Source organism: Callithrix jacchus, chromosome 5, assembly GCF_049354715.1.
Source record: "Callithrix jacchus isolate 240 chromosome 5, calJac240_pri, whole genome shotgun sequence".
NCBI lineage: Eukaryota > Metazoa > Chordata > Mammalia > Primates > Cebidae > Callithrix > Callithrix jacchus.
In genome coordinates, this window is record NC_133506.1 from 50,024,711 (window position 1) to 50,047,876 (window position 23,166).

The 23,166-nt window shown below is 39.6% G+C and overlaps 1 pseudogene; it reads left to right on the forward strand.

Moving 5' to 3' along the window:
- The first annotated feature begins 16,813 nt into the window (after nt 1–16,813).
- LOC100396282 (ATP synthase F(0) complex subunit C1, mitochondrial pseudogene) lies at nt 16,814–17,297 on the forward strand (annotated as a pseudogene).
- The last annotated feature ends 5,869 nt before the right edge of the window (nt 17,298–23,166 follow it).

Consider the following 23,166-nt stretch of genomic DNA (forward strand, 5'->3'; position numbering starts at 1 on the left):
CACACACACATATATATTTATATGTTTTTAAAGAACTTGGAGTTTTTTTTAAAACTGTGTATACCTTTGTTACATAGGTATACACATGCCACGATGATTTGCTGCACCCATCAACCCGTCATCTCTATTAGGTATTTATCCTAATGCTATCTCTCCCCTAGACCCCCACCCCCTAACAGACCCTGGATTGTGATGTTTCCCTCCCTGCGTCCATGTGTTCTCAAGTTCAGCTCCCACTTATGAGTGAGAACGTGCGGTGTTTGGTTTTCTGTTCCTGTGTTAGTTTGCTGAGTATAATGGTTTCAAGCTTCATCCATGTCCCTGCAAAGGGACATGAATTCATCCTTTTTTATGGCTGCATAGTATTCCATGGTGTATATGTGCCACATTTTCTTTATCCAGCCTATCATTGATGTCTTTATAGTAGAATGATTTATAATCCCTTGGGTATATACCCAGTAATGAAATTGCAGGGTCAAATGGTATTTCTGCTTCTAGATCTTTGAGGAATTGCCACACTGTCTTCCACAATAGTTGAACTAATTTACACTCCCACCAACAGTGTAAAAGCATTCCTATTTCTCCACATCCTCTCCAGCTTCTGTTGTTTCCTAAAGCAATGGCAACAAAAGCCAAAATTGATAAATGGGATCTACTTAAACCAAAGAATTTCTGCACAGCAAAAGAAACTATCATCAGAGTGAACAGGCAATCTACAGAATGGGAGCGATGTTTTGTAATCTATCCATCTGACAAAAGACTAATATCCAGAATCTATAAAGAACTTAAACACATTTACAAGAAAAAGACAAACAGCCCCATCAAAAAGTTAGTCAAGGATATGAACAGACACTTCTCAAAAGAAGACATTTATGTGGCCAATAAACATATGAAGAAAAGCTCATCATCACTGGTCATTAGAGAATTGCAAATCGAAACCACAATGAGATACCATCTCATGCTAGTTAGAATGGAGATCACTGAAAATATAAGAATTTTTAAATTTCTTGAAATATTTCAAATGTATACAGTTATGTCCACATTTATTAACAGAAAAATATTATTATGGTTTTGTTAGGCATAATTTTTATGCTTAATTTTAAAATGCAAGAGATGTGTTACCACTTAAGGGAAATAGTTAACCATTCCAATTAACTGAATTTATTCATGACCAGAGATTTCATCCAGAACAGTTAGCAAAAGATTTCCTGGATTTTTACTGGCTACCCTGCTGAGACTCACTGAGCACTGTTTTATAGTTTTTGTGTCCCATTTCCATAACTTCAGAATGTCGCCAATTGGTCTATTTTCTCAAATTCAAATTCAAGTTATACATGTTCACTAATTCATGAGTCTCTTCACTAGGTTCTGTAACTTTTCCAGTTTTTCAAGAAAGTTGGTTACTTTATTTGATTTTGCTTTCCCCCTCCCACCTCTTGAAGCATATTCCATTGTGCTTTGCTAAGTCAGACTTAAGAATTTGATGGAATTTTGAAGACATAAATATAATTTTTGCCCAAGGATAAAGACTTGTCAGTTTTATGATATACTTTTTAACATAATATTATTAAATCTATACAACTGATGTTTATAATGATATTCAGTTGAATTTTGTTTACCTCACATGGCCTTTATCTGATTTGCATTTAACTCATGAGGTTATCCTACTGTCAAAAAAATAAAGGTATGTTTCATGAAGAAAAATTAGACATCCTCCTGCTATTGGTAAGAAGGCGTCAAAGTAAATAATTGCAAGGCCAGGTATGGTGGCTCACACCTATAATCAATCCCAGCACTTTGGGAGACCAAGGTGGGCAGATCGCTTGAGCCCAGGAGTTCGAGACCAGCCTGGCCAATGTGGTGAAACCCCATCGCTACTACCAACAAAAATTAGCAGGGCATGGTGGTGTGAGCCTGTGGTCCCAGCCACTCAATATGCTGAGGCTAGACATAAGAATTGCTTGAACCCAGGAAGTGGAGGTTGTACTTCAGCCTGGTTGACAGAGCAAGACTTTGTCTTAAAAAAAAGAAGAATTTCAGAGAAGGAGTATGGCAGTATTGAAAAACTAGAAGTGCTCACGAGAGATATGAGACGTAATTTAATAGTAGGATTTAATTAAATGTTGTAATAGTGAACAAAATGTATTTTGTTTGAGAAAATAGAGGAAAAAATGAATAATAGATCTATGTACTGAAAATCTCACATTGAACCTGACACAGTGTCTCACACCTGTAATCCCAGCACTTTGGGAGGCCAAGTTTCAGTGAGCTGTGATTACACCACTGCACTCCAGCCTGGGTAATAGAACAAGATCTTGTCTCAAAAAAAAAAAAGTATGTGGTTTGGGTCTAAAGCACTAAGAGATGTTAAATATTGAGTGAATGACTTAAGAGGTGGGTAGAGAATAGCTGAGTAAATATGGAGAGAAAAGGAAAAGGTAAGTTTGGAGGAGGCTTAGAAGGTGTCAGAAGATAGCCTCCCAAATCAAATGTGAGAAAGCAAAGTTAAAAAGGATCCAGAACAAGTAAACTTAATAAATATTTATAGAGCTCTCCACTTCAAATACATAAAATATACATTCTTGTCAATACCACATCACACCTACTCATAGGTTTAAATGAAACATTGATTGGCCATTATTAATACCCATTTTTTTTTTCAGAATAAAGCAATATTTCCATTCACCCTCCCTCTCTCTCTTCCTCTTTCTTTCTCTTCTTTACTTATTTTTTCTTCTTTCCTTCTCTCAAAAAAAGAAATCAACTTGTAAACCTCTAGATCCAGGTCGGCAATGTCTCTCTCATTGCTTGAATTCCTTCCTTCCCTTCTCTCCCTCCCTCCCTCCCTCCCTCCCTCCCTCCCTCCCTCCCTCCCTCCTTTCCTTCCTCCATTCCTCCCTTCCTTTCTTCATCCCTTCCTTCCTTCCTCCCTCCCTTCCTCCTTCCCTCCCTTCCTGCCTTCCTCCCTTCCTCCTTCCCTCCCTCCCTCCTTTCCTTCCCCCATTCCTCCCTTCCTTTCTTCATCCCTTCCTTCCTTCCTCCCTCCCTTCCTCCTTCCCTCCCTTCCTGCCTTCCTCCCTTCCTCCTTCCCTCCCTTAAAAAAAAAAAAAAGGATGCCATTCTGAACATCAGTGAGAGTTGTATGGTTCGAGGGGAGAAAGCACATGCAAGAATTCAGGGTTCCTGACAAATGCACTGGTATGTAGACCCAGATGGCAAACAGTTACAGATCTCCAGCACAGAGGCAAAAATGCATTATCTTTCCCCATCTACTGGGAGGTTCATGGCTGACACTTCTGTAGCCAAAGACAGATAAACAAGAGACAAGCATAACACATTTATTTAATAGAAGTTTACATGATACAAGAGCCTTCAGAAATGAAAATCCAAAGAAACAAAGGAAACCGTACTTGGAGGAAAAGTGGCAATTTTGGAGACGTGTGTTTAGACCAAAGCGGGTGGAATCTAATGGTAATAAACTTGGGGAATTCAGCAAGCCCTGATGGTTGAGATTCCTCTTGGCCTCTCTCTGTGCCCTTCCTTCTTTCCTGGTATAGGGCAGGACCTCTCTGGAGTGAGGATCTTCTGTTCTACTTTCAGAAGAAGTAGGTCAGAGGATTCTTTTTAGGGCCTTGGGGGAGAAAAGTGGGAGAAAGTCAAGAGAGTGACCTTCCTGCTTCTGTAGCTTTCTCAATTTCCTTCAGCTTAAAATACACAGAATGCCAAGGTGCCGTATTTTGGGATATCCTGTTCTGAGCCCCAACACAAGGATCAGAGAAATGCAAATTCCAATCAGCCTGCAAGCTGAGTGGGAGGTGCAGACTTCTGAAATGCAACAGAAGGATGAGGACATTAAATGTAAATTGAATCCAGGAATGGGATCTGAGCAACCTGGAAGAGCAACCCTTTGCCTCCTCTGTGGGGTCTGTGATTTGGAAACTCTAAAATGGGGCCCAGTGACACCAGGAAAGTTGCTGATAAGAATCAGCTAGCACCCTGGGCCTTAGGAACCTCTAGCCTGAGAAGCAGACCACCTGTCAAGCTAATGGGAATAATAGTAGTCATTGTTTCGTTTTAGTAATTGGTGAGGGAGGGAACTTCTGAAGCATGAGGCCTCATGCCTTGTGTGAACTGAGCTGGTACTTACAGGGTATACTTTGCGGAATCCAGGAAGATTTAGAATTATAGATTTAGGGTATAGATAGGCATAGTAGAATCAAAATTACAGAATTATCATTTTGTTACATATTTAGGCTTTTAAAATCTACTTGGAACATTTAAAGAATTTAGTCCATTTGAGTGAAGGATTTTTTAACTCCACACACATACACAAAAGGATATGTGAAGAATTGATTTAGGCTTCTGACTAAATTGGAATGGTACTAAGCATTGAGATATTTAAGAAATATTTAGGCTCACATATTTACCCATTTTAAATAGATACAAATTATTTGTATTAAGGAAGATGTTATATGCTAAGGTAGATAGTTGTACTTAAGAAGGAAATTGAATATATTCCATTTGTAAATACAGTTTAAAATCTTTTAAGGTATTGAATTAAGTTTGGAAATGAAAGCAATCAACCTTCCAAGACTCCCTGGAAGTGATAGGTAGGTTTTGAAGAACCAACAAATGCAATACTATTGTTTTTTAGAAGTTGAAGTTAAAAGGAACAACCAATTAAAACAAAAAACTTTATTTGGAAATTCAGATTTGCAGAGAGTTGCAAAGATAGTACAGAAAGTCTCCCTCTATCTTTCACTAGAGTTGCTCTCATTTTTTTCTTTTGTCACAAGGTTTTTAAATTTGTAAATTCCCTAAGTTGAATATTACCAAAAATAAATGAAAGGAAGCAGACTTCTGGATATTATTTTAAACACACAAACACATATGTGGATATATACGTGAGAATGCATACTCAATCCCTCTCAGGACGCTGAAAAACCTCATTAACAGTCATTTAAATTGGAACATTTGAGCTGAGTTTGAGAGGGCCAAGGGGCATGGAGACAGAGCTGTGGAATATTGGCAGAGCTCTCTGGTCCAGGGTGTACACTCCACAGAGTTCCATGTCATGACCTGCCTTCTTTCTCCACGCAAGGGCTGTGAGACATTAACCTGTCTGCGCCACGACATTCTCCTTGGTGACCACAAATGATAATGGTGGTGCCTGACTGCCAACGGGACTGCTGGAAGGATTTGGTGAGCAAGTACATGGCAGCCTCCTGGGTCATGCTAAGCACACAGTATGTACTCACTATGCATGGGCTATTACCATAAACACGGTTGTGGAACCAGAGAGAGAGGTGGCAAAGATTCACTCTTTGACCGAACTCTAGCCAGGGTCCTCTTGTTACAGTAAATAGTTAGGCAGACATGAGCAGGGCAGCAGAGGCCTCTCCCTGCTAACCAGGTGTGTCGGGTGACCATCAGGTGATGGTCAGGCAGTTGTTAAGCTGTTTCTCTAAAATAATAATTGCTTACAGCTAGAGCCAGGGAAAGGCAGTCTCCTAGTGGATAGAAAACCCTGAAACTGGTGATTAGCCTCCTGATAAGATCTCAGGAGTTGGGCAAATAGGCTCAACCATGCACATTAGGTGGCAAAATTGGTAGACTGTAAGTGGTCTATAACCATATAGGAATGCTCAACTGGTAAGGGACAAATGCTTCAAGTGCTCACATGCACAGTTTCAGTAAACACTGTGCATGTGGCCCCTCCCAAGTGCTGGCAGGCCCCCGCGCATGCGGACAGCCTACCCAAGGGGAGAAGTAACTCAAGACCCCGGAATTATGCTAATATATAAAACCCCACGTTAAAGGTCAAACAGTGCACTTGACTCTCTCAAGTCACCTGCTTGAGGCTCTTCCAAGTATACTTTACTGCCTTTCTCGTTCCTGCCCTGAAAATTTTAATACATTTTCACTCTTGCTCTAAAACTTGTCTCAGTCTCTCACTCTGCCTATTCCTCTTGGTCGAATTCCTTCTTCTGTGTAGGCAAGAAGTGAGGTTGCTGCAGACCTGCAGGATTTGCCACCACTGACACTCTGAGCCCTCTTCTCTACCTGGCCTCAAACTTGGCCTATAAAAACGGCCGACTCTCAGCACAAACCCTCTCATCCACCCTTCTGCCCGCTTAAAAGACCTAAACTAACACTAGCATCCTTCCTAACAGCTCAAGGTGGTACTCCAGCCATGACCTGACGCCTTCTTAAAGCACCTGCCTAGGAAACCTCCAAGCCACCAGAAACATTTACTTTTGTCCTACCCAACACCTGACGTAGGCACCTGACTTTCTTGCTTAGAGTAGTTACTTAAAGGACTTACAACTGTGAATCCATTCTCCATCCCTTTGAGATGTATGTGTATCTCTTCAGTTTAGGAGTGTCTTTTTCAAAGACCTGAAAGCCATTCCTTTGAAAATGTAATCATCAGGATGGATGGGGCCTCTGCTTCCCGAGCTTTGTGGGAGGACAGAATCTTAACTTCCTCAATTGGCAGCTAACAGACTCAGCTGGCCAAATTGCATTTACACTTAACTCGCTGTCAATTTCACTTCCCTGACCCCACTGTAGCCACCCCCACCTCCCCTCTCTACTCTCCATTCTCCCTTTTAAATGTCCAGTCAGCTCCACACAAATCAAAGTTGAGTTCAGTTCACACTGGACCCTCTTTCTGATTGCAACCATCTATTATTTATTAAAATGTGTCCTTATGGCTTTAGTCTTCAGCTTTGTTTATCTTTGGCAGAAATTACAGTTCAGAAATGTATTTGGGAAGCCTATGCCTATACAAGGCAATGAATCCTAGAGAATGTGTGTAGAATGAGAAAATTTAAGAGCGCTTTCACCAAACCCCAAAGCACAACAGCATTTAAGGTATAGAAAAAGGGAGAGAGCCTACATTCACAAGCAAACAAAAATGAGGAGAAGCCTAGAATGAAGGAGGAAAAACGATACCGAAGGAAATCAAAATACTTTACTTTAAAATGTATATATTTTGAGATGGCTGTTCAGGGGTTCAGCACACAGAAGCAACCTGCAAAGCTGTCTTCTGTCGGGGAGATTTGCATCTGTAGAGAATGTGCATTGAGGCAGCCAACCCTTCCCTTGTCCTGATCTAGGGAAGATTAACTCAGAGTCTGACACCTTTAAAGAAGAAACAGTTACCCTCTATTCTGAGGGCTGCTACCTGTTTGGTTCTATTTATACAACAGGACAGTCTTTGCTAGCCTAGGCTTCTCTTCTTTGCCTCCCATGACCTGTCTTGCTACTCTAATCTGGTTTACCAGCTGATATGGTTTGGCTGTGTCTCCACACAAATCTCATCTTGAATTGTAGCTCCCATAGTTCCCACATGTTGTGGGAGGGACCTGGTGGGAGTTAATTTTATTATAGGAGATGGTTTCCTCCATACTGTTCTTGTGGTAGTGAATAAATCTCATGAGATTATGGTTTTAATAAGGGGAAATCCCTTTTGCTTTGTTCTCATTCTCTCTTGTTTACCACCATGTAAGACATACCTTTCACCTTCTGCCATGATCATGAGGCCTCCCCAGCCATGTGGAACTGTGAGTCCATTAAACCTCTTTTTTTTTTTTTTTAAATAAATTATACAGTCTTGGGTATGTCTTTATCAGGAGTGTGAAAACAGACTAATAAACCAGCATAACCTGTTTTTGGCCATGCTCTGAGCCCCGATTGTTTCTGTAATCTCAAGATGGTTTATACGTTTCTGCACCCCATGCGAAAGCTGGGGTATTCATTCTGTGGGTCTTTCCTGTGGACACATTAATACATATGTATACCTTTTCACCTATTAATCTGCCTTTTGTGAGTTGATTTTTCAGCAGACCTTCAGAGGGTAAAGGGGAAGTTTTCTCCTAGCTCCTACCACAGTGTGAAAGAAAAACTTCAACCGAATTAAATTTAAAGGAGTTTAATGGTGCAATGAACGATTCATAAACTTGGCAGCCCCCAGAATCACAGCAGATTCAGAGGGACTCCAGTGCAGCCACATGGTAGAAGAAGATTTACAGACAAAATTAAGGGGGGGAAAAAAAAGGAAGTGGCATACAGAAATTAGAAGTGAGGTACTGAAACAACTGGATTGGTTACAGCTTGTTTATGCATTTATTTATTTATTTGCCTCATTTGAACACAGTTTAAATGCTCTGCAATGTATGGCAGCTGAAGCATGGCTGCTGGCAATGGCCAGGCCTCAGCCATTATTACAGGTGCCTACTCCTCAATTAGGTTTTCAATCTTGTCTACCTGTTAAGTTGGGTTGCAGTTCATCGACAAGGACTCACATATAGAAGGACAGAGTCCTTCTTAGGCCATAGTTTGCTTTAACCATAGAAAGCATGATCACAAAGTAAGTGGGAATAAAACTGAATGTCCCCAAACAGATCCGTGTGTGGGAACTTGATCTATGACCAATGAGACATGGTAGATAAACCTGGAAAGGTTGCTGCTACCAGTGGTTTCCACAATAAATAAAATTGGATTTCAATCTTCCATGGCACCTCTCTTTCAATAAAACAATAATTTCCAACAAATTAAACACTTACATATGAAGAAAAAACTTTAATTATGGAAGAAGAATACAGGACATTTTTATAACATTAGGATACTAAGAGTATGTTAAATAAGGCTCAAAAATGACCATGAAAGAAATGATTGGTAAGTTTAATTTCAATAAAAATTAAAGCCTGTTCATTGAAAGATATCACAAGGAAAAAGAGAAAAGATTTTTGTAACACTTTTTTTTTCTGAGACAGAGTCTTGCTTTGGCACCCAGGCTGGAGTGAAGTGACCTGATCTCTGCTCACTGCAACCTCCGCCTCCCAGGTTCAAACAATTCTCCTGCCCCAGCCTCCCAAGTAGCTGGGACAAAAGGGGCCTGCCACCATGCTGTGCTAATTTTTGTATTTTTAGTAGAGATGGGGTTTCAACATGTTGCCCAGGCTGGTCTCGAACTCCTGGGCTCAAGCGATCCACATGCCTCGGCCTCCCAAAGTGCTGGGATTACAGGCATGAGTGACCATGCCCAGCTGATTTTTGGAACACTTACAAGTGATAAAAAATTTCATGTATAGTATATGAATGAAATATTCCTATAAATAACAAAAATAAATATATAGAAAAAGGGGCAAAAGACATTCCCTTGGAATATAAAACATAATTAGAAAGTATATAAGTGACAATGCTCAACCCCTGTGGTCTCCAGAGAGATGAACATTAAAATCTTATGTTGCTCTCCAGTGGAGAACATCTGGCTAGCAGGATTGCAAAGATCCAGTTTGGCTGGTGAGGACATAGCAAGAAAGTCAGTGTGCTACATCTAGAAAGCCACAGAGAAGAAGGTAGAAGATGATCACAGAGATAGATCATTAATTTCCATGTCTCATAATTCAATCCTTGATTTAAGAGGTCATCAAGATTGATAATAAAAATGAAGAAATTTGAGCATATAATCGTCAAACTAATTTTTAGAGAGGGAAATACAATGAGAGGAAAGTATAAGGTGTTTGAAATAACAAATATTTAAGGTAATTCAAGCAACATTTATTAAACATCTGCCAAGTGCTAGGCCCTCTGTCAGGGTCTGAAAATTCAAGGATAAAGAAAGAAACGCTCCTGCCCTAGAAGCAGCCACATGCCAGTGAGATACAAAAGTAAGTGATTATCCGTAACATATGCAATGCTCATAACAAAAGCAATGTTTATTTGCAGACTTTTCATGCTCAAGGTTCAGATCTTGGTGCCTTAAGCACATTTTTACTAATCTCCACATTAATCTTACATGACTAACAATGTCTGTTCACCTTTTACAGATGAGAAGGTAGTAATTTATTTAGAGCAGGATTTCCCAACCCCAGCACTATTGACATTTGTTGCCAGATAATTCTTTGCTGGGGCTGCCCTGTACATTGCTGGATGTTTAGTAGCATCTCTGGTGTTAAATCAAGTTTAGCCTAAAGCTGCCTCCTTGCATATTTTAAGTTATGCCTAAAGGTTTCTCTGTACACCGTGAACTAGAACAAGTGCAGATATAAACAGACATAGCCTACACTTGTGCCAAGTCACCAAGTTTTGGCCAGTCAGATGTAGCCAACTGTTTGAACTGTGTTCAGATAAGACAAAAACACCAACCTGAAACCCATCCACTTGTTTCTGGATTGGTTACCTCACATCCATTTTCTGCCCATCACTTTCCTTTTTCTGTCCATAAATCCGTTACATAGCTGCGCTGAGTCTGTGAGCAAACTCTAGCTCGGGAGGCTGCCCGATTGGCAAATCTTCATTGCTCAATTAAACTTTAAATTTAATTTGGCTGAAGTTTTTATTTTATCACTGGCCTCTATCCACTAGATGCAAGTAGCTCCCCTCCCTCCACAGTAATGACAACCACAGTGTCTCCCAGTGACTGTCTCCTGAGTGGCAAAATTGCCCTCAGTAGAACCACTGATTCAGAGACACAAGAAGTGGTGGCGCAGGAATTCCAACAAAATGTTTGACTCCCCAAACAATAGTTGCTGGTTGTTTTTGCTTATTTGTTTGGATTTGTTTCTTCATCCAGCATACAATGGCTTTATGGAAATAGGTCTATCTTGAACACTAACACTGGCATTTAACTACATAAGTGTAAAGCAATGCAATGAGGAAGAATCTTTATTCACATAAATGGCTTGTGCTGGAGGAAGATAGAAGTGAGATGATAGCCAGGCATGGTGGGTCATGCCTGTAATCCCGGCACTTTGGGAGGCCAAGGTGGGTAGATCACTTGAGGTTAGGAGTTTGAGACCAGCCTGGCCAACATGGTGAAACCCCATCTCTACTAAAAATGCAAAAATTATCTGGGAGAGGTGGCACATGCCTGTAATTCCAGCTACTCAGGAGGCTGAGGCAGGAGAACTGTTTGAACCCGGGAGGTGGAGGTTGCAATGAGTTGAGATCATGCCACTGCATTCCAGCCTGGGTGACAAGAGCGGAACTCCATCTCAAAAAAAAAAAAAAAGTAGTGAGATGATAATGATATAGATATTATTTTAGGTTTCTATTATTCATTCAACATTTCGGGGCACATAGACTATCAAATAATAGGCTCCAAGAATTGTCTGTATTGCTTTAATTCCATTCATTTATTCATCCATCCATCCATCCATGCATTCATTCAGCAATGCCAGGGGTAGTCCTAGGAACTGAGGCTCTCCAATGCACAAGCTGGAAAGGTCCCTGCTCATGCTTGGTCTAATGGGCAGGTGGAAAACAGACAGGAGACATATTAATATATCATTAAATAAGATAATTTCAATTCATGATAAGTGTTTTGAAAAAAATCAAAGTGTTATAAAGGTGAGTGACTTGGTTGGAGGGAGGGTGCTAATTTGGATTCAGAGGTCTAGAAAGGCTTCTCTGAGATGATGCAAGCTGAGGTCTAAATGAAAAGAAGGAGGCAGCCATGTGAAAACATGCAAGAAGAATATGCAAAAGGGGAGAACAAGCAAATGCTAAGATGCTGAAGAGGGAGTGAGTATTTCAGGAATGCAAAGAAACGTAATACCAGGGGCAAGAGGAAGGATATGACGTCAGGGTGGTGGAAGGTGGATAAGGACACAGGCATATGTACTCATATAGGCTATGAGAGGAGAATGGATTTCTTTCTGTGTGCAAATGGAATATGATCTTGTTGAGGCCACTCCAAAAGGAAGGCCAAATGTTAGCTTTCATTCCATCAAAATACTAGTCCTACACGTTCTTGCTTCTTTCGGTCATAGTTATATGTTTGCAGTTATTTAAATAGACTGATGTGAGAGTTAAAATGTGAAGCTTACAGGGGAAATCAAAGAAATATTTAAAATATATTAGTTTAGTTTTTATTCTCCCTGTAGAGTTTCTGCAAAATAGACTCTTTTATTGCACTAGTGTCTTAGAAGATCTATTGAGTATTTGATTTCATTTAGAAAAGCCCATGAGCACCTACATTTTTGAGAATTCTGATACTGAGTGTCAATGACTGCCAGTGGTTTTAGATATTTTTTAGAAAGATATCATTTTAGGCATAACAATTCAAAGCCTATTGCTTGTAATGGGGATAAAATGGAAGTAATTTAAATGTCTATCAATGAAGAAAGCAGAAATAAAACGTGTTATCATCATACAATGAACTATGATTCAGCAGCTTAATGAACCAGATCTCCCTATGATCAATCTGTACAGGTCTCCACAGAATGGAGAGGGAAAAGGTAGGTTGTAATCAAATAGGTATAGAAATACAAGTTTTTTTAATGCATAAATAATTCACCATATATTTTCATTCATATATTGGATTGAAAAGAGACACATGAAGTCATCATCACAGTTTCTACTTGCGAAGGCAAGAAATGGACTGGGGAGAAATATGGGATGATTTTTTTTATTATGTTTTATTTAAATCAAAAATAATCTGAAATAAATATGGCAAAACATTGATATTTGTTAATTCTGAGGTCTTCCTTTTATTTTTTTTTGAGCCAGGGTCTCACTCTGTTGCCCCAGCCGGGTGCGATTGTGTGATTATAGCTCACTGCAGATGCAACTTCCCAGGTTCAAGCAATTCTTTTACCTCAGCCTCTAAAGTAGCTAGGACAACAGCTATCTTCCAAAATTAGAAGACTGTAATAACATCATGCACTAAACACAACTACTGAGTGCAAACTTTGTGAAACATTCTGCAGGTCAGTGTGGTCTGTGTCTTCATGGAGAGATTGTGGTTTGGAATGTCTGACCAAAACTGCCTTTGCAAAAATTTTAACAGTGAGAAAATTATAACAGTGAAAGAGATCTGACCTTGCTTTCAATCTCTACGCTACCCTTGTTTATTCCTGAGCGTAAGCTAAGCTAAGTTGGGGACGAGCTTAGTCTATAGTTTAACTTTGAAATAAAGATGATAACAGCCCTTCCTCAAACAAACCCCCTTCTTGCCTGGGGACATTAGTCACAGGATTAGAAATTCTGGTTTAGGAGTCATGCAGCTGCAGGTCACAAGATTGCAGTCCTTTCCAATTTCTCCTAGGGATAACATCACTATTGTAAAACCGAAAATTGGTACTCAGGGTATTTTTTTCAGACCCCACATTATGATGTACCAACTGGCACCACCCAGGCTGGTAATCTGACTCAACCAGTTTTGTGATCCCACCCAGGCACAGAAGACAGCAAGAAGAACCTACTTTCCCTAAAATTTCATCTCCAACCCAACAATCAGCACTCCCCTCTCCCTGGCACCCACCGACCAAATTATCCTTAAAAAAATCTCAGTCTCCAAATTTTCAGGGGGACTGATTTGAGCAATAAAACTCCAGTCTCCTACTCAGCTAACTCTGCCTCAATGTCAATAATCTAGTTATTTCTCTATTGCAGTTCCCCTGTCTTGATAAATTGGTTATATCTGGACAGTAGCAAGAATAACTCATTGAGCTGTTACATGATAAGCACATAAAAATGTGCTTTATATCCTTAAGCATCAGAGAAATAAATATTAAAACCAGAATGAAGTATATTTTACTGCTATTAGAATGGATACAATTTGAAATGACTGAAAATACCAAATGCTAGTAAGGATATGAGTAACTGAACCTCTTGTAATTGCTAACCACCTTGAAAAGCTGTTTGACAGTTTCGTACAAGTTAAACATAAACCTTATGACCCAGCAATTCTTTCCCTAGGAATTGACTCAAGAGAAATGAAAAAAACATTCATACAAAGCCTTGCCTAAAACTGTTCACAGCAGTTTTAATCTTAGTGGCTAAAAACTGGAAACAATCAAATGCAATCAATGGGAGAGTGTATAAACAATTACAGTGTCTGCATACAATGGAACACAATAGAATGATCACAAAGAATTAGATAATTGATATACAATATAACATAGATGATTCTCAAAAACATTATGCTGATAAAAAGAAGCAAAAAAAAAGAGAGTAACTACTGTTCATTTATACTGCATTTCATTTATATTGATTTCAGTTCTATGAAATTCTAGAATGGACAGTCGGTAGTGGTAGAAATTAAAACAACAGTTTGCTCCTGGGATGAAAGGGATGATGACTAGAAATGGGCATGGGGAAAATTTTTGAATTCATGGAAAGATTCTACATACTGATTGAGGGTTGGCTACATAGGTATATGCTTGTCACAACTTGTCCATTGCAGATACAATTGTTTTGTATTTTATTGTATGTAAATTTTGTCTAAAACATTAGAAAATTAAAACCAAGGAAGAAAGATTGTGCCATGAAGAAAACATTAAATAAAAGGTTTTCTCTTGCCTTTTGACCCCAAAACTCCATATCCTAAAATTTATTCTGAAACAAAAAAAGACCCATGCACAAAATAATATTTATTGACTCACCAAATATTTACTGAGCACGTTATGTGCCAGGAACTCAGGGCATAGGCACAAAATGGTTAGCTAAAAACACAATAAAAACAATAAACAAACAGTAAGAAACAAGAGGTAGAGTTTAATGAGAAAGAGTCATTCATTATAAAGTCATTTAAATTGATGTGGAATCACACTTGTCTAAGGGCTGTAAAGAAGTGCATAGTGATACGGCAGCATTGAGTTGAAAACGCTGATCTTGTCAGGAGGGTGGAAAGATCATCCATAACGAAAAGATAATAGGGCTGGGATGTGAAAGGCAAATAGGGGTTTGAGGGGGAAGACTGGAAAGAGTTTTGCATGCAAAGGAAATAGCATTTAAAAATGTCCTGGCAGCAGTTTGGGTCTTGTGAGAAGGAAAAGCCAAGATGGGACTCAACATGTGAGGGACCTAGTTGGAGAAAACACCTGTGAAGGCAGGGGATGCATTAATCAGGATTCCCCAGAAGAACAAAGCCAGTAGGATATATATTTCTATGTTTATATTTATAGGAAGGAATTGGCTCATATGTTTACAGGCAATGACAAGACCCACACACTGCAGTTGGCAGGCTGGAGATCCAGGAGCGCTGACAGTGTAGCTCCAGCAGGCTTGCAAACCAGGAAGAGTGTGAAGGCAGGAAAAAAAAAGCCAGTGTCCCAGCTCAGCAGGAAGGCAGAAGTTCCGTCTCACCCAGGCTTTTTGCTCCATTCAAGCCTTCCACTGACTTGACGAGGCCCACTCATATTAAGGAGGGCAATCAACACTATTTAAGTGTTGATCTCATTCAGAGACACCATCACTGATATGGTTTGGCTGTGTCTCCACCCAAATCTCAACTTGAATTGTTTCTCCCAGAATTCCAACATGTTGTGGGAGGGACCCAGTGGGGGGTAATTGAATCATGGGGGCCAGTCTTTCTCATGCTATTCTCGTGATAGTGAATAAGTTTTATGAGATCTGATGCGTTTATCGGGGGTTCCATTTTTGCCTCTTCCTCATTTTTCTCTTGCCATTGCCACGTAAGAAGTGCCTTTCACTTCCTGCCACAATTCTGAGGCCTCCCCAGCCATTTGGAACTTTAAGTCCAATTAAACCTCTTTTTGTTCCCAGTTTTGGGCACGTGTTTATCAACAGTGTGAAAATGAACTAATGCAGTCGCAAACACACTCAAGATGTTCAACCAAATATCTGGGCACCTTGAAAACCAGTCAAGTTGACACATAAAATTAACCATCCTAGGTAGCAAGTAGGAGTAGACAAGGAAGGGCTTCAGACCAAGATACTGATCTGATCTGTGAAGGAAGAGAGAGAAGGAAGGATTAGGTACGAAGAGCCTTCAGACCTCAACAGAGCATTGAGAAAGCCTGTGGTCAAAGGACGTCCTTGAGTCAAAGTTGTTCATTAGAGAGGGTCTGAATTGAGCAGAAATGGCATGATTTTGGTAATCCTGCCAAACTCTATCTTGGGCTGAGAGCAGCCTACAGAAAGTGTTGACTGATGTAAACAAGCACAGTGGATCCAAAGATGTGGCAGCTGGAGGATGTCACCAAAGATTATCCTAAAGGAAACTGCATGGCTATCATGATCTTATTGTGATAAAGGGCAATGTTGACGATGAGGAATTATGGAAAGGCCACACAGAGAAAGGAAAGAGCGTGTCTGAGAAGAGAGACATGTCCTGGAAGGACCAGGGAGAAGTCTTGTGTTCCATGCTATAAATATATGTCTGAGGCACTGCATGTTTTAAACAGTGTGGGGAAGTAATGAGGCTTATTGTTTGAAAAGATCACTGGTAGTGCCATGAAGAATGGACTGAAGATATGTCATATTAATAAAGAGTAAGTAAATTGTTAGTCCAGCCAAGAGATGGTAGTATCACGGTCTAGGGAAGTAGAAATATGGAGAATTGGAAATAGCTAAAGAGTATTTGAGGAACAAAAGTAGTAGTTGAAAAATAGGCAAGTATATGAGATGCCTCCAAGATTTTCTGGATTATAGAGGTGGATAGAAGCTTGTAGCAGTCATGATTTTAGATGAGGTTGCCATCTTAAGACGTCATTAAGAAAATGCCATTTTTCTTAATATCTCAATGTCAATAATCCTTTTTTTTTCATTGTAGAGGCTAAAAACAGCAAGATAGTTATTTCTCCATCTTCTATTGTAGTCATGAGGCTGCAAAGTATGTAAGGGGTATGTGTTGGAGGACTTCTTGGGACACATGTATTTTCAGCTAAAAGAAGAGATGCAAACCCTGAAATGACAAATAAATATTTATTGCTGATAAACCAACTAAGGAAATAAAAACAAATAATAAAAAATTAAAGTAATGTTTAAAAAGAAGACAAAGAAAAAGGGAGAAAAAAGGAGCACTGAGACCAAGGGCTAAAGCTGGGAGATGGGAAAAATGCAGACCACCAGGGCATTACTCATTACTCCGGGTCTGATCCGCTATTGTACCGGGGGCTTAATCAGGCCTGCGTCTGCCTCCTTCTTGAATAGTCCAGAGAATTCATCTAAACAGCCTTTCCACAGCAGCTCCCCACTCCAGGTGGCCCGATGGGAGTTCCAGACCAGTGTTGTCTCCCAGGACAATGACACAGCAGCCAAGTTTATTGGTGTTGGTGTGGCTGGTTCAGGGACTGGCATCGGAACAGTGTTTGGCAGCTTGATCAGTGGCTATGGCAGGAACCCATCTCTCAAGCAGCAGCTCTTCTGCTATGGCATTCTGGGCTTTGCCTTGTCTGAGGTCACAGGGCTCTTCTGTTTGATGGTTGCCTTCCTCATCCTCTTTGCCATGTGAGGCTCCATGGGGGTCACCTGTCTGTCTCTGCTGCTGCGACTCCATGCCATTGGTGCTGGGGTGTGCTAAGCTTTACCATTAAATGCAATGTTTCTCTAACTCCCTGCCCTGCACAAAAAAGGGGAAAGAAGAATAGATGGAACAAACAAGAAAACAAATAGCAAGATGGCAGACTTATAGTTAAATGTAGCAATAATTACATTAAATGATAATGGTCTAAGTGTCTCAAAAGATTGTCAGATAGTGTAAAAATGGAAGACCCAATTATATGATACCTGCAAAAATCAACCACAACACCACTTAAAATAAAAAGGTACAAATACATGAAAAAATATGGACAAGGATATACAGGCTAACTCTAGTTAAAAGATGAGGTGACTGTGTTAATAATAAATATTTCAGACCAGAGAATATTAGTATAAATACTAATAAAGAAGACCATTAAAAGGACGTATAATTCCGAATGTTTATGTACCTCATAGCAGCACTTCAAAACACACGAAGCAAAAATAGCAAGAGGAAACAGACAATTGCACACTTAAAATCAGCAAGTTCAATAGGCCTCTCTCAATAATTGACAGAGAAAGTAGACAGAAAATCATCAACTTGATCTGCTGTTTATAGAATCCTGTCCCCAATTACAGTAGAATATACATTTCTTTCAAACCCATATAGAATACTTATCAGAGTGATAATATTCTGGATCATAAGAAAGTCTCAATAAGGAACTCAAATATACAAAGTAGCTTCTTTGACAATGATGAAATTAAATGAATCAACAACAGAAAGGTATGTGGAAAATCCTCAAACCAAATAATATACTTTTAGTAACTTATGGTCAAAGAAGAATTCAAAATACAAAATAGAAAATATTTTGCACTTAATATATGGAAATACAATATATGAAAATGTGTTGGTTACCACTAAAGCAGTAATTAGTGAAAACTTTTTAGCACTATGTGCCAGTATTAGAAGAGAAGTCTCCAGTGACCTCAACTTCTATGTTAAGAAGCTGCAAAAAAGAGCAAATTACACAAAAAGCAAGCAGAAGAAAGGAAATTAAAATCAGAGTGAAAATCACCAAAACAGGAAAAAGAAAACCAACAAAGTAAATCTATGGAGCCAAAAAATGGTTCTTGGAGAAGATAAAATTGATAAACCTCTAGGTAGGCAGCTCAGAGAAAAAAGAGAGAAGAACCAAATTACCAGTATCAAGAATGAGACAGCTGGAATCATTCTACAGATATAAAAGGATAATAAGATAGAGTCTAGAACCCATTTATGCCAATACATTGGTTCTAAATACAATTGAAGATGTGCCTCCATTTTATCCACTAGTAAGGAAAAAATACCACTAACTTACCTTTTCATATCAATGAACAATTATGCTTTTTGGAAAAGTTTCATTGGGGTATAATTGACGTACAATAATCTGCACATACATAAAGTGTATTTTTTGTTTTGAATTTTTCTTTGACCCATAAGTTGACCAAAAGTATATTATTTGGTTTGAGGATTTTCCATATATCTTTTTGTTACTGATTCATTTAATTTCATCATTGATATGTCATGGATGCATCTGAAAATAATGGACAAGTGCCTTGAAAGGCACCAACTACCATGTGACCCAGTCATTTCACATGGAGGTATTTGCCCATGAGAAGAGAAAGTTTGCATCTCTACAAACACTAGTACATGAATGCTCACAGGAGCTTTATTTACAATGGCCTAAAATTGGAAACAACCTGGGTGGGCACGGTGGCTCAAGCCTGTAATCCCAGCACTTTGGGAACTTGAGGGGGGAAAATCATGAGGTCAGGAGTTCAAGACCAGCCTGGACAACATGGTGAAGCCTGTCTCTACTAAAAGTACAAAAAATTACCTGGGCATAGTGGCAGGTGCCTTTAATCCCAGCTACTTGGAAGGCTGAGTCAGGAGACTCTCTTGAACCCAGGAGACGGAAATTGCAGTGAGCTGAGATCGCGCTACTGCACTCCAGTTCAAGTGACAGAGTGAGACTCCATCTCAAAAAAAAGAAAATTGGTAACAACCTAAAAGGTCATTAGTATGTAGAAGGTTGAGCAAATTGTGGTGTATTTGTAAAACAGAATACTACTCGACAACGACAACAAAAATGAGCTATTTGGTACACTTAACAATGTGGATGCATCTCAGAACAATAATGCTGATTGAAAGGAGCCAGATAAAACAATACACATGTATAATTCTATTTCTATAACAATCTAAAATATGCAAAAATGATTTATAGTGACAGCAGATTGGTGGTTCCTTGGGGACTGGAATCTGGTGAGACGGAGAAAGAGATTAAAAAGGGGCATAAGAAAACTGTGGAAAAGTGAGGGATATGTTTATTACCCTGATTATGGTGGTGATTTCACAGGTGTATATATATGTGTGTGTGTGTGTGTGTATGTATATATATATATGGCAAAACATAAAATTTTACACTTTATGTATGTGCAGACTGCTGTATGTCAATTATATCTCAATGAAACATGTTCATTGATATGAAATTGCTCATTGATATGAAAAGGTAAGTTAGTGGTATTTTTTTAAAATGGAGGTGCATCTTAAAATTGTTGGCATCTTAAATTCAATAAAAGGCGGCAATAAATGCCTTTGATCGGAGACTCTGGTGGCTGAGCTTCAGGCTATTTTCAGCTAAAAACGTAAAGCAATAGAATTGGCAATACTGGCAATCATGTTGGGAGGATCGTGAATTTCTTTTTAGGCATATTAAGATCAGGGCATTGTGGTTAGGGCTGCTGGTTGTCCCTCAGTAGCTTCCTAACTGGTCACTACATCTTCTTCTCAGTTTCTCTCAGATCCATTCCTCACACAGCAGTCTTTCTTCTTTTGCAGTAGACTTCCAAACACGGCTATATTGCATAACGCCTAGATTTTTCCGCCTCTCTGAAGATGAGGTCATGTGACTAAGTTCTGGCCAATGAGATAAGAGTGGAATTGACATGTTTAGCTAATTATAGTCACGGGTCTAGAAAAGGAGTCCCTAAAATTGCAAATGGGTCTGTCATATTACATTGTAAATGTGTCTGGCTTTTTACCTGCATATAATTCAACACCACAGAAACTACATTTTCAAAATGAAAACGTTCCAGACACAATTAAATGGTATTTTATAAGTGCAGTTAAAATGCTTTTTCTGGAGATAGCAATATTGCTGATACTAATCCCCATACTGAAGCAGTCTTCTGTCTTTGGACAAGTCATTTAGTCTTTTTGCTTCAGGTCCCTGAGCTGTGAAATGTGGATAATATTACAGGGCTTGAGGGTGCTGTGAGGATTAATTAACATTGGCAGAGCACTTTGAACATAAGACTTTGCCCTCTTCACACATTTTATCCAGGGACCTCAACAGACTGTACCAATAAGGCTGGTCCCATTTATCTCTGTTTTCCAGATCAGGTTATGAAGCAGGGAGAAATTAATGGCTGGCCCAAAGTCATTCTGTGAACCAGGAGAACAGCCCTGAGGAATCCTCTGGAATATTGACTTCTCATCTTCCTGCAACAACCACTGGATGCCCTCTTCATTTTGTAAAAGGGTCTCAGAAATACCAAATACCTATGTTATCTAGTTACTCCTCTTTGGTCTTTTTCTTGTGTGTTGGCCTAGATTTTTTTTTTTTTTTTATCAGTTTTCTAGTGGCCTACAGAGAGGAGGGCTCTTTTCACTAGAAACGATACTCAGAAAATATCTGGGAGAGTTTTAATGATCAGAAGAGTCTTTTTGGTATCCCCATCAAGTTCACCAGAGGGATTTGTTTGTTTTTGTGTCCTTGGTTGTAAAACTTAAGATGTGAGGCCGGGTGTGGTGGTTCAAGCCTGTAATCCCAGCACTTTGGGAGGCCGAGGCAGGTGGATCACGAGGTTGAGAGATCGAGACCAACCTGGTCAACATGGTGAAACCCCGTCTCTACTAAAAATACCAAAAAAAAAAAAAAAAAAAAATTAGCTGGGCAGGGTGGCGCGTGCCTATAATCCCAGCCACTCAGGAAGCTGAGGCAGGAGAATTGCCTGAACCCAGGAGGCGGAGGTTGCGGTGAGCCGAGATGGCGCCATTGCACTCCAGCCTGGGTAACAAGAGCGAAACTCTGTCTCAAAAAAAAAAAAAAGAAAGAAAAAAAAAAAGATGTGAGACCCTCTTGTGCAGAAAGAAACAGTCATTCTGGTTCTTAAAAATTGCATTTGGAACTTATTTTTAAGAAATCACACAGGAGAAAACAAAAATCTCCACTATACCTGCCAATAATTAATAACTGCTGCTAATATTTAATGTCAAGATATTCAGATTTTTTTCAACATAAAAAGTATACTATTTAAAAATGGGACCATATTGTATAGATAATTTATAACATAGGAATCTTGCTATTCTCCCAGTTCCAGTCAGCCTGACCTCGCTCTACCATATGTCATTCCATTGCTTATGGTGTCCCATCACCCTCTCTATGTCTGCCTAGATAACAGCACCTCTCCTTCTCATCTCAGCTCCCTAACTGCTCCATTCCTCACTTTTCAAAGGGGTCAGCTCCTGTCTTCTTGTTCTGCCATTACATGATATCCTGTAATTTTCCTTCGTGTATAATTTTACCCTTATCTATTTTTATAATGTCGCTCACTCCCAGTGGATAGCCAGCTCCATGAAGGCAGAGAGTGTGGTCTCCTTCTCTCTACTCTATTGACACCTAGGTAGCCAGCATGCCTGGCTAAAATTGTAGCTCAAGTAATATCTGCTGAATGATCAAATAAGTGAAATACTTTCCACTCATTTTAATGGCCGTGAGTTGGATTTGTAACAGAATGGTAAATGTGACTCTTCCTGTTGATTTCATTTCAGTAGAGTCTTAAAGGCCCAGGGGGCAAAAACATTTAGAAAACATTCTAAAGCAAGGTGCAGGACCATCTGTGCAGAAATTGCCAAAAATAGTAGTTCAAACTGTTTTGTCTGCATAAGTTGATCATGTACCTCCAGCCTAAATAAGACATTGTGGGTAAAGGGATTAAAGAGGGAAGATTTCTTGGCAGAGAGCTGGCCTTCTCTTTCCCACAGGGACAGATAGGGGAGCTTGCCCTTTATCTTGAAGGAATGGAGCTGTTTTCAAGAGAATCACTCAGAAGGCCAGATGTGCATCCCCTCAAGTGTTAAGGACACAGGGACAAGTGCCAGACCCATCCCTTAGGAGTCTAAAGGTGGAGGCTGTGGATTGGCTAGTTGCCCTCACTATGGCAGAGCAAAGAGTGGCGGCTGCCATAGAAGTGAGCTGACCATTCATGTACAAGGGCAGCAGTGAGTGAGATTCTCCTCTGGCTGGTTAAACATACAGAGAGAACCACTAGAGGTTATAATAGAATAGATGCCACCAAGAGAACCAGAAGAAGTGCAAACAGAATTCAACATCCATCTGGGGCACTGGGATTTGGGAGGTGGAGGAGGTAAAAGAGTAGCCATACTGACAAAGGAATTGCAGATGGGCCATCTAGCAGGTCCATCTCTAATGGATTCACAGAAGCTCCTTGACAGAAAGAGCAAAGTATTCATCCACCTGCTGCCTACAGCAAAACCTAGGACAACTCCAAAGCAAAGCCTAGGACAAAAAAACTTTCTCATTTGTTTATCATAAACAACACTGCAGTGGACATTCTTAGAACTAAATATGTATGACTTTGGATACATTTCCAGAAATGGTATTGTTGAAGACCAAGGATAGGCAATTATTAAAGTTTTTTGGTTTTTTTTTTTTAATAACTATGGTTACTTGTGCTCCAAAACAGTCATGTCAATGGATATAAATTCACATTCTCATCAGCAGTACTATTTCTCTTTTTCTAAAGATATTTGAGTAATGACTTTTAGATGTAGGTTTTTATATGATCTCACCATTTCCAGTCCAATCCCTCCTAATTCATTTTTATTCA